The 9289-nt window shown below is 44.1% G+C and overlaps 1 long non-coding RNA gene across 1 annotated transcript; it reads right to left on the reverse strand.

The window, feature by feature from the left end:
* On the reverse strand, positions 1–3009 carry LOC133542376 (uncharacterized). The gene is made up of 3 exons (XR_009804141.1): positions 2624–3009; positions 2326–2560; positions 1–524 (listed from the first exon to the last, which is right to left on the reverse strand). It is a non-coding gene; the product is annotated as an uncharacterized LOC133542376 (long non-coding RNA).
* Positions 3010–9289: the final 6280 nt, after the last annotated feature.

Below are 9289 nucleotides of genomic sequence, written 5' to 3' on the forward strand. Positions count from 1 at the left end.
CTATAGCCCGCAGACTTTTTTTGGGCTCTAGGAATCACTAATAAGCCGGAGTCTTTTGAACGCAGATTTCTTGCCGGGACATATGGTACAATACAATCGGCAAGATAGGATGGAGCCTATCACAATTAGATCAATTGTGATTAATTACGAGTTAACTACAGACACAATTGGATTAAATGAAATGTATATGCATGTATACAAACAAACCCCAAAAGCAGTGAAGTTGTCACATTGCGTAAAAGGGAAACAGAGACAGAAACTGGCTAAACCTGTTGTGAGAACCATTAAGTGTTACACCGCTGAGGCTGTGGGGGAGCTGCGCGACAGACTGGGAGGCAATTGGAGCGGCCATGGACAATCTGGACGAGTATACGGACACTGACCTTTTACGTACAGTTCAATGAGGCGGGCATCATTCCAAAGCGCACCAGGGCTTGTTCTAACAACGACAAGTCCTGGTTCACACCCCAGCTCCGACATCTCCGCAAGAAGAAGGCTGCGTGAAGTAGCGGGGGCCAGAGTACCTACAGAGAAGCAAAGTACCACTTTAGCAGGGAAGAGAAAGCTAAACTCTCTAATCGTCTACAGGAACAGTTCAGCTCCAATGACTCTGTCGCCGTGTGGAGGGGGCTAAGGGGCCCTCGAACTATAAGCCCAAAGCCCCACAGGCCCTGCACGACCGGACTCTTGCTCAGAACCTCAACACACATTACTGTTATAACGAAAGCTCTGGTCCCCCCATCAACGCCAGTACTTCATTAAAGGACTCCAAGAACATTAAAGGCCCTCTCCATTCGAGAGGATGATTTATGCCAGCAGTTCTTGAAGCTGAACACGCGGAAGGCCACCGGGCCGGATGGTGTCGCCCCCTTCTCCCTCAGACACTGTGTGGATCAGATGGGTCCTGTCTTCACTGACATTTTTAACAGCTCTCTGGAGCTGTGCCACGTGCCGTTTGGCTTCAAGACCTCCACCATTGTCCCTGTCCCCAAGAAACTACGGATCACAGGACTTACTGACTACAGGCTGGTGGCGCTAACGTATGTGGTCATGAAGTCCTTTGAGCGCTTGGTCCTGCCCCACCTCAAGAACATAACCGCTCCCCTCCTGGACTGCAGTTCGCCTACAGAGCGAACATGTCTTTGAATGATGCAGTGAACCTGGCCCTCCACTCCATCCTGGAGCATCTGGACTCTCCAGGAACCTACGCCAGGATCCTGTTTGTGGACTTCAGCTCTGCCTTCAACACCATCCTCCCTGGACTGCTTCGAGACTAGCTCAACCAGCTCAGCATGCCCGACTCCCTCTGCAGTTGGATCAATGACTTCCTGACAGACCAAAGTCAGCACGTGCGGCTGGGGAAGATTGTCTCGAACAATCGAACCACGAACACCGGTACTCCTCAGGGCTGTGTACTTTCCCCCTGTATACAAACTCCTGTACCTTCAGTCACCAGTCTGTAAAGCTGCTCAAGTTTGCGGACGACACTACCCTCATCGGCCTCATCTCTGATGGTGATGAGTCCCCCTGCAGGAAAGAGGTGGACCGGTTGGCGTCCTGGTGCAGCCTCAACAACCTGGAGCCGAACGCCCCGAAAACAGTGGAGATGATCATGGACATCAAGAAAGTCACAGCCCCACCATCCCCCCTCACCCTGATTGACTCTCTCATTGTGGACTCCATCCGTTTCTTGGGCACCACCATCACCCAGGACCTCAAGTGGGAGCCGACCATCAGCTCCCTCTTCAAGAAGGCCCAGCAGAGGATGTACTTCCTGCGGCAGTTGAGGAAACTTAAGGTGCCGACCAAGATGCTGGTGCAGTCCTACTCAGCCATCATCGAGTCCATCCTCACCTCCTGCTGCTGAGAAGGTGATTGGCTGCAAACTCCCATCCCCCCAGGACCAGGAGGCATGTGGGTGGGATCGCAGCTGACTCTTCTCACCCTGGACACAAACTATTCTCCTCTCAGGCAGGAGACTACGGTCCATCCAGACCCACACCTCCTGCCACCTCAACAGTTTTTTTCCACATGAACAATAACAAGATCTAATAGTATTACTTACTCTGTTATGTTTTATGTTGCACCATTGCACCAAGTACAATTCCTAGTTTGTGAACCCGTTCTCAAACAATGGCAATAAAAACTCTTCTAATTCTGATTCATCCACTACCTTCCTCAGACCATCCTTCCAACTCACGTTCTTCCTTCCCATGGGTGAAAAACAAAAGGTGTGTCCATCTCGCTACAAGCTAAGGCATGGTGGTCTGTATGTGCATGTAGTGCTGTACCATACCCAAGATCACACACACCACATTCACTCACCGATGGCGGAAGCTTCCAGGCGAGGCGCTGACCACGCCCCCTTAGAGGTAAGGTGGGTGAAGGGTCTTTCCCAAGGACGCCAGGACCAGGATGGCGTAAAACAAGTTGCTGGATGTTTGGGTTGTGGTACCACTGTATGGATTTCTCTAAGACCATTGGTTCAAGATCACATTCTCGTCAAAGGTAAGCACTTTTGGTCTTGATTCCAAATGTAGATGTACACTTTTTGTAGTGTCTAAAAAAAAAATAAAAGGTTCAAATAAAAACTTGATGCCCAGAATGAAAACAACATGTATACCTGTGATTAGGGCTTCACGGTGGCAGAGTGGTTAGTGCGTCTGCCTCACAATACCAAGGTCCTGCAGCCTTGGGTTCAATCCCAGGCTCGGGATCTTTCTGTGTGGAGTTTGCATGTTCTATCCGTGACCGCGTGGGTTCCCTCCGGGTACTCCGGCTTCCTCCCACCTCCAAAGACATGCACCTGGGCATAGGCCCCTCCCACCTCCAAAGACATGCACCTGGGGCTGGGCCCCTCCCACCTCCAAAGACATGCACCTGGGGATAGGCCCCTCCCACCTCCAAAGACATGCACCTGGGGATAGGCCCCTCCCACCTCCAAGGACATGCACCTGGGGATAGGCCCCTCCCACCTCCAAAGACATCCACCTGGGGTTAGGCCCCTCCCACCTCCAAAGACATGCACCTGGGCATAGGCCCCTCCCACCTCCAAAGACATGCACCTGGGGCTGGGCCCCTCCCACCTCCAAAGACATGCACCTGGGGATAGGCCCCTCCCACCTCCAAAGACATGCACCTGGGGATAGGCCCCTCCCACCTCCAAGGACATGCACCTGGGGATAGGCCCCTCCCACCTCCAAAGACATCCACCTGGGGTTAGGCCCCTCCCACCTCCAAAGACATGCACCTGGGGATAGGCCCCTCCCACCTCCAAAATCATGCACCTGGGGATAGGCCCCTCCCATCTCCAAAGACATACACCTGGGGATAGGCCCCTCCCACCTCCAAAGACATGCACCTGGGGATAGGCCCCTCCCACCTACAAAGACATGCACCTGGGGATAGGCCCCTCCCACCTCCAAAGACATGCACCAGGGGATAGGCCCCTCCCACCTCCAAAGACATGCACCTGGGGATAGGCCCCTCCCACCTCCAAAGACATGCACCTGGGGATAGGCCCCTCCCACCTCCAAAGACATGCACCTGGGGATAGGCCCCTCCCACCTCCAAAGACATGCACCAGGGGATAGGTCCCTCCCACCTCCAAAGACATGCAACTGGGGATAGGCCCCTCCCACCTCCAAAGACATGCACCTGGGGATAGGCCCCTCCCACCTACAAAGACATACACCTGGGGATAGGCTCCTCCCACCTCCAAATACATGCACCTGGGGATAGGCCCCTCCCACCTCCAAAGACATGCACCTGGGGATAGGCCCCTCCCACCTCTAAAGACATGCACCAGGGGATAGGCCCCTCCCACCTCCAAAGACATGCACCTGGGGATAGGCCCCTCCCACCTCCAAAGACATGCACCTGGGGATAGGTTGATTGGCAACACTAAATGGTCCCCAGTGTGTGAATGTTGTACATCTGTGTTGGCCCTGCGATGAGGTGGCGACTTGTCCAGGGTGCACTCGCCTTCCGCCCGATTGTAGCTGAGATAGGCGACAGCGCCCCCCGCGACCCTGAAAGGGAATAAGCGGTAGAAAATGGATGGATGAATACCTGTGATTAGTGTTGTCCCAGTACCAATATTTTGGTACCGGTACTTTTCAAAGGTGGTATAGTAGCAAATAAGATTTATTAGTATCACAGCCAAATGCCTCCCTAGGGAGGTGTTTAGGGGATGTCTGACCGGTAGGAGGCCACGGGGAAGACCCAGGACACGTTGGGAAGACTATGTCTCCCGGCTGGCCTGGGAACGCCTCGGGATCCCCCGGGAAGAGCTGGACCAAGTGGTTGGGGAGAGGGAAGTCTGGGCTTCCCTGCTTAGGCTGCTGCCCCCGCGACCCGACCTTGTATAAATGAAAGAAAATGAATGGATGAATAGTATCACGGTAGAATCCTAATACTGGTACTGTATACTCTACTTGTGAGGAGTATGACATTGAGGCCGATACTTTTCTAAATAAAGGGGACCACAAAAATGTAATTATTGTCTTTATTGTAAGAAAACATGAAAATACACTTAAGAAATGTACATAAAAACCCTGTAAAGTCACTACAGAAAAGTATTGTAAACGCAAAAATATATAATTTTTGTTTAAATTACAGTGAACTTTTATAAACTATTAAACAGAATGTTTTTGTTGTATTTGCAACAACGTGATTAGAATCACATTTAGTTGTGAAAACTACAAATATTGGTAACAACTGAGAAATATTGTAATAGAACCAAATAATTGTGTTAATTTGACATGAAAATATTGTAGAAACTATAGTTTTAGTCAGTTTGTTTTGAAAAATACACAAAAAAAATGTAAGTCACTTTTAACATGATTGATGAAACGATGCAAATTGGGGTAAAAAAAATGTTTTCACACCAAAAAAAACATGAACATAAGAGGCTCCCTTACGCCTATTCATAAACAAAAATATAGGCTACAATTATAATAATTTGATTTTGTTTCCCTCCTAACCTTACAGCTATTGATAAATATGATTGATAAAATAATAATAATAATGGAAGCATTGTGTCATTACAACCTCCTCTAGTATTTGTGGGCTACTTCTTTCTCATTTCACAGTTTTTAATTTCAAAAAGTGCGCAGCTGAAGCTGGTCTCTGATTGGACAATGAGGTGAGGGCGGGAGGAGCTCCTCGTTAACGGCTGCAGCTGACGTCACTAACGAGCGAGCCAGAGCTGCAACTTGGCCTGTTTGACTAGAATAGAACCCTCACTAAAAACAAGTTTGACACCTGTGCACTAGTGGTACGCCAAAGATTTGAATATTTTTTTAAGTACAGTGTTTTATGTCCCTATATTACTACCGTATTTTTCGGAGTATAAGTCGCACCTGCCGAAAATGCTTAATAAAGAAGGAAAAAAACATATGTAAGTCGCACTGGAGTATAAGCAGAGGTGGGGAGAGTAGCCAGAAATTGTACTCAAGTAAGAGTGTCAGGGGTATTTGGTGACGAACCCTAAGATGGGCGGATAAAAAACAAAAGGCCTTTAGCATAGAAGCTAACAAGAAACAAAAAGGAACTTTAGCATGGAAGCTAGAGGATAACAAACAGAAAAACTGGAAATAGCTAATGGCTAACAAAAACAGCTTACCGCTACGACGACCAGGACAAGATGTAGCACGACAGGTAAGAGCTGAAATGATTGATGTCAGACACGACAGGTAGCAAAGACACAAGAGTGACATGAGGCAATGACAATACAATGATCCAGTCACTGACACAAGACGAAGAGGATAACAAACAGAAAAACGGGCTGATTGGCAACAGGTGTGGCCAGATGCCAATCAGCCGCAGCTGAAGGGGAACACAGCACTCAGGGAACAAGACAGGAAGCTGACAAATTAAGAGCACTAGACAGGAACTAAAAGACAGGAAATACTAAACACAGGAAATAGACAAATGCAGAGGAAAAAACTAAAACGTAGACAAACTGTCAGGGGCAAGCCTGACAAAGAGTTCTGTTACTTTAGAGATTTATTACTCAAGTAAAAGTAAGGAGTAGTCATCCAAATGTTTACATGAGTGAAAATAAAAAGTATGTTGTGAAAAAAACTACTCAAGTACTGAGTAACTGATGAGTAACCTGTTCCTTTAATGATGACGGCAACAAGTAATGCACAAAAACATAAAAATAGCAATGAACAAATTCAGAGCCAGGAATATCTCTTAAGCAACTAAAACAATAATATATATTAAATAATATACTGTATTGGAAAAAAAATGTGAAAATGAATTTGACCTTTGCAAGCTCATGATACTATTGGTTAGGTTTTATATTCATAAATGGAAGTTTCTCAATACCAGACCTGTATTTTGGGCCTTTAAAAAAGAATTAGAACTCTACATTAAAACACTCGACCTCTAACAAGCAAAAAGCTGTGAAAACGATGATGATGTCTTCCAAATTCCAAATAAGTTATTTCCTGAGATTGAGTGAGACTATGGTTTTGCACTTTTGTTTATTTTATATATATATATGTTTTTTGCATTCGATTTTAGTTACTTTGAATTGACAACCCCTGGCGCTGTTTTGTACTGTTTTTGTACTTACTTTGATTATTATTTTCAACTGTTTGTAATTGTTGAAATATATAAATAAAGGTTTATTGGCCTGTTTGAGACAAAAATGTCCAGATTTTAAGAGCCTCATCTTCTGGAGGTAAAAATGATCCCAATAGTTTTATGCCACATATTGTTGAACATTCCAGACAGGAGTGCCGGGTGTTGTGGGGCAGCCGGCACTTGAACAAATGTCCAGATTTAAAGAGGCTCATCTTCTGGATGATTTAAATCTGTATTCAGTCAAAAGATCCATGACATGTTCCTTCTTTGCATGTTGTATTAAACAAAGAAGAAGGGGAAAAAATCCAGTTGTTTTGAACTATTAATGATGGCTGTTAAATAAATGTTCCAAAAGTGATATTTTCCTCTTGTCTTTTATCAAGATGTATTTTTGTTTTGGTGTGCAGGTAGTAGAAATAATTGTGCAGGTTTATATGTGAAATTTTACACAATAACTGGATTATTAAAACATAAAAAAAACACAGCATATTATGAATAGATTTTATGTATAGTATACAGAAGAAATGCATAGTTTTACTGTTGTTCTACCAGTTTAAATTAGTTTTTGTCTGATATTTCCCTGTTAATTTGATCATTTATTGATGCACAATAAGCAACTATTTGTCAGGATTATTTGTTGTTGAACCCCAAGATGCAGGCATGCTATATGAAAACCTGATTTAATTAAAACTACACAAGAACAAACAAAAAACACGCACGTGGGCGGAATAACAAACTAAGAGAGCTAGCACTGGGAGCTAGAAATACAAAAAGGAACTTTAGCATGGAAGCTAGAGGATAACAAACAGAAAAAGTGGAAATAGCTAATGGCTAACAGAAAACAGCTTACCGCTACGACGACCAGGACAAGATGTAGCATGACAGGTAGTAGCTGAAATGATGTCAGACACGACAGGTAGCAAAGACACAAGAGTGACATGAGGCAACGACAATACAATACAATAATCCAGCCACTGACTGGAGGAACAAAGCAGGTAAAATAGGAGCGGGCTGATTGACACCAGGTGTGACCAGATGCCAATCAGTCCCAGCTGAGTGAAAACAGGACTCAGGGAGACAAACAGGAAGCCGAACCAAAATAAGAGCACTAGACAGGAACTGAGGACAGGAAATACTAAACACAGAGGAAACAAACAAATGCAGAGGAAAAAACTAAAACATAGACAAACTGTCAGGGGAAAGCCTGAGACTATCACACGTAAAAATACAGGAATTGGTCTGTTTATATACAACACCGTTATGCAAAATTTACACGTTTTTTTAATACTTGACAGTGTTTTTATGTGATTCAGACGTAATTTAATTCACTGTAAATCAATTTACATATTTTGACCGTAAAGTTATCTACTGTGCTGCTGTCATTTTTACAGGAAATCTCAGGTAACTTCAGCTGCCAGCGTTTAAACTCCTGTAAAAACAACATTTTTGTTTTTAAAGTGTATGTTTATTATTGTCATTTAGTCCTTCAATAAAATGTTGAACATACTAGACAACGTGTCTTTTAGTAGTAAGTAAACAAACAAAGACTCCTAATTAGTCTGCAGTAACATATTGTGTCATTTATACACCTTTTATTTTATACACATTATGAGGGACAAACTGTAAAAATTGATTATTAATCAACTTGTTCATTTACTGTTAATATCTGCTTATTTTCTGTTTGAACATGTTCTATCTACACTTCTGTTCAAATGTAATAATCACTTATTCTTCTCTTCTTTGATACTTGACATTAGTTTTGGATGATACCATACGTTTAGGTATCGACCCGATACCAAGTAGTTGCAGTATCACACAATAAAATATAATACCTAATAAACCAATACTAATATGGTTAAAAAATACTGATGTAAAGGGTAGGTGTCGCCCTGTTTTCTGTTTGAACATGTTCTATCTACACTTCTGTTCAAATGTAATAATCACTTATTCTTCTCTTCTTTGATACTTGACATTAGTTTTGGATGATACCACATATTTAGGCATCGATTCGATACCAAGTAGTTACAGGATCATACATTGGTCATATTCAAAGTCCTCATGTGTCCAGGGACGTATTTACTGACTTTGTAAACATAAAAAAAATGTGTGACGTAGTATCGATACTACTATGTAATCATAGTAGTATCGACTCGATACGCTCCTGTACTTGGTATCCTTACAGTGGATGTCAGGTGTAGATCCACCCATGGCGTTTGTTTACATTGTGACGCCGGTGAGCTATTGTATCCTCCTACGCTGTGTAGTGAAGCATGTTTAGCTATTCCTCGTCCTCCAGTGATAACGATAATTGTATTCAGCTTACTTTGTCACCATGGAGACCAGGATTAGGGATTTAGAAGTAGCTAAAACACTGTGGATGGATGTTAGCCGCAAAAAGCAGCTCTTCCTGAGGGTGTTTCAGTGCTATAACTTCATCTTTATCTTGATTTTTTACACCAAAATGCGTCCATTCTCCTTTTTCTGTGACTGCTTGTAAGTACTCTGTGTGTGTGCGCTGCCCAACATGCTCCTAAATCCAGCAATGTCATCACGTGACGACAGTAGAGCAGATGACTGGTACTTTTCAGAGGCGGTATAGTACGTCATATGATTCCTTAGTATCGCAGTACTGTACTAGTACCGTACAACCTTCATACCGGGTTAAAAAAAGATGGAACAGTGCCACGAAAAC

This window comes from Nerophis ophidion, linkage group LG24, assembly GCF_033978795.1.
Source record: "Nerophis ophidion isolate RoL-2023_Sa linkage group LG24, RoL_Noph_v1.0, whole genome shotgun sequence".
In the NCBI taxonomy this organism is placed as follows: Eukaryota; Metazoa; Chordata; class Actinopteri; order Syngnathiformes; family Syngnathidae; genus Nerophis; species Nerophis ophidion.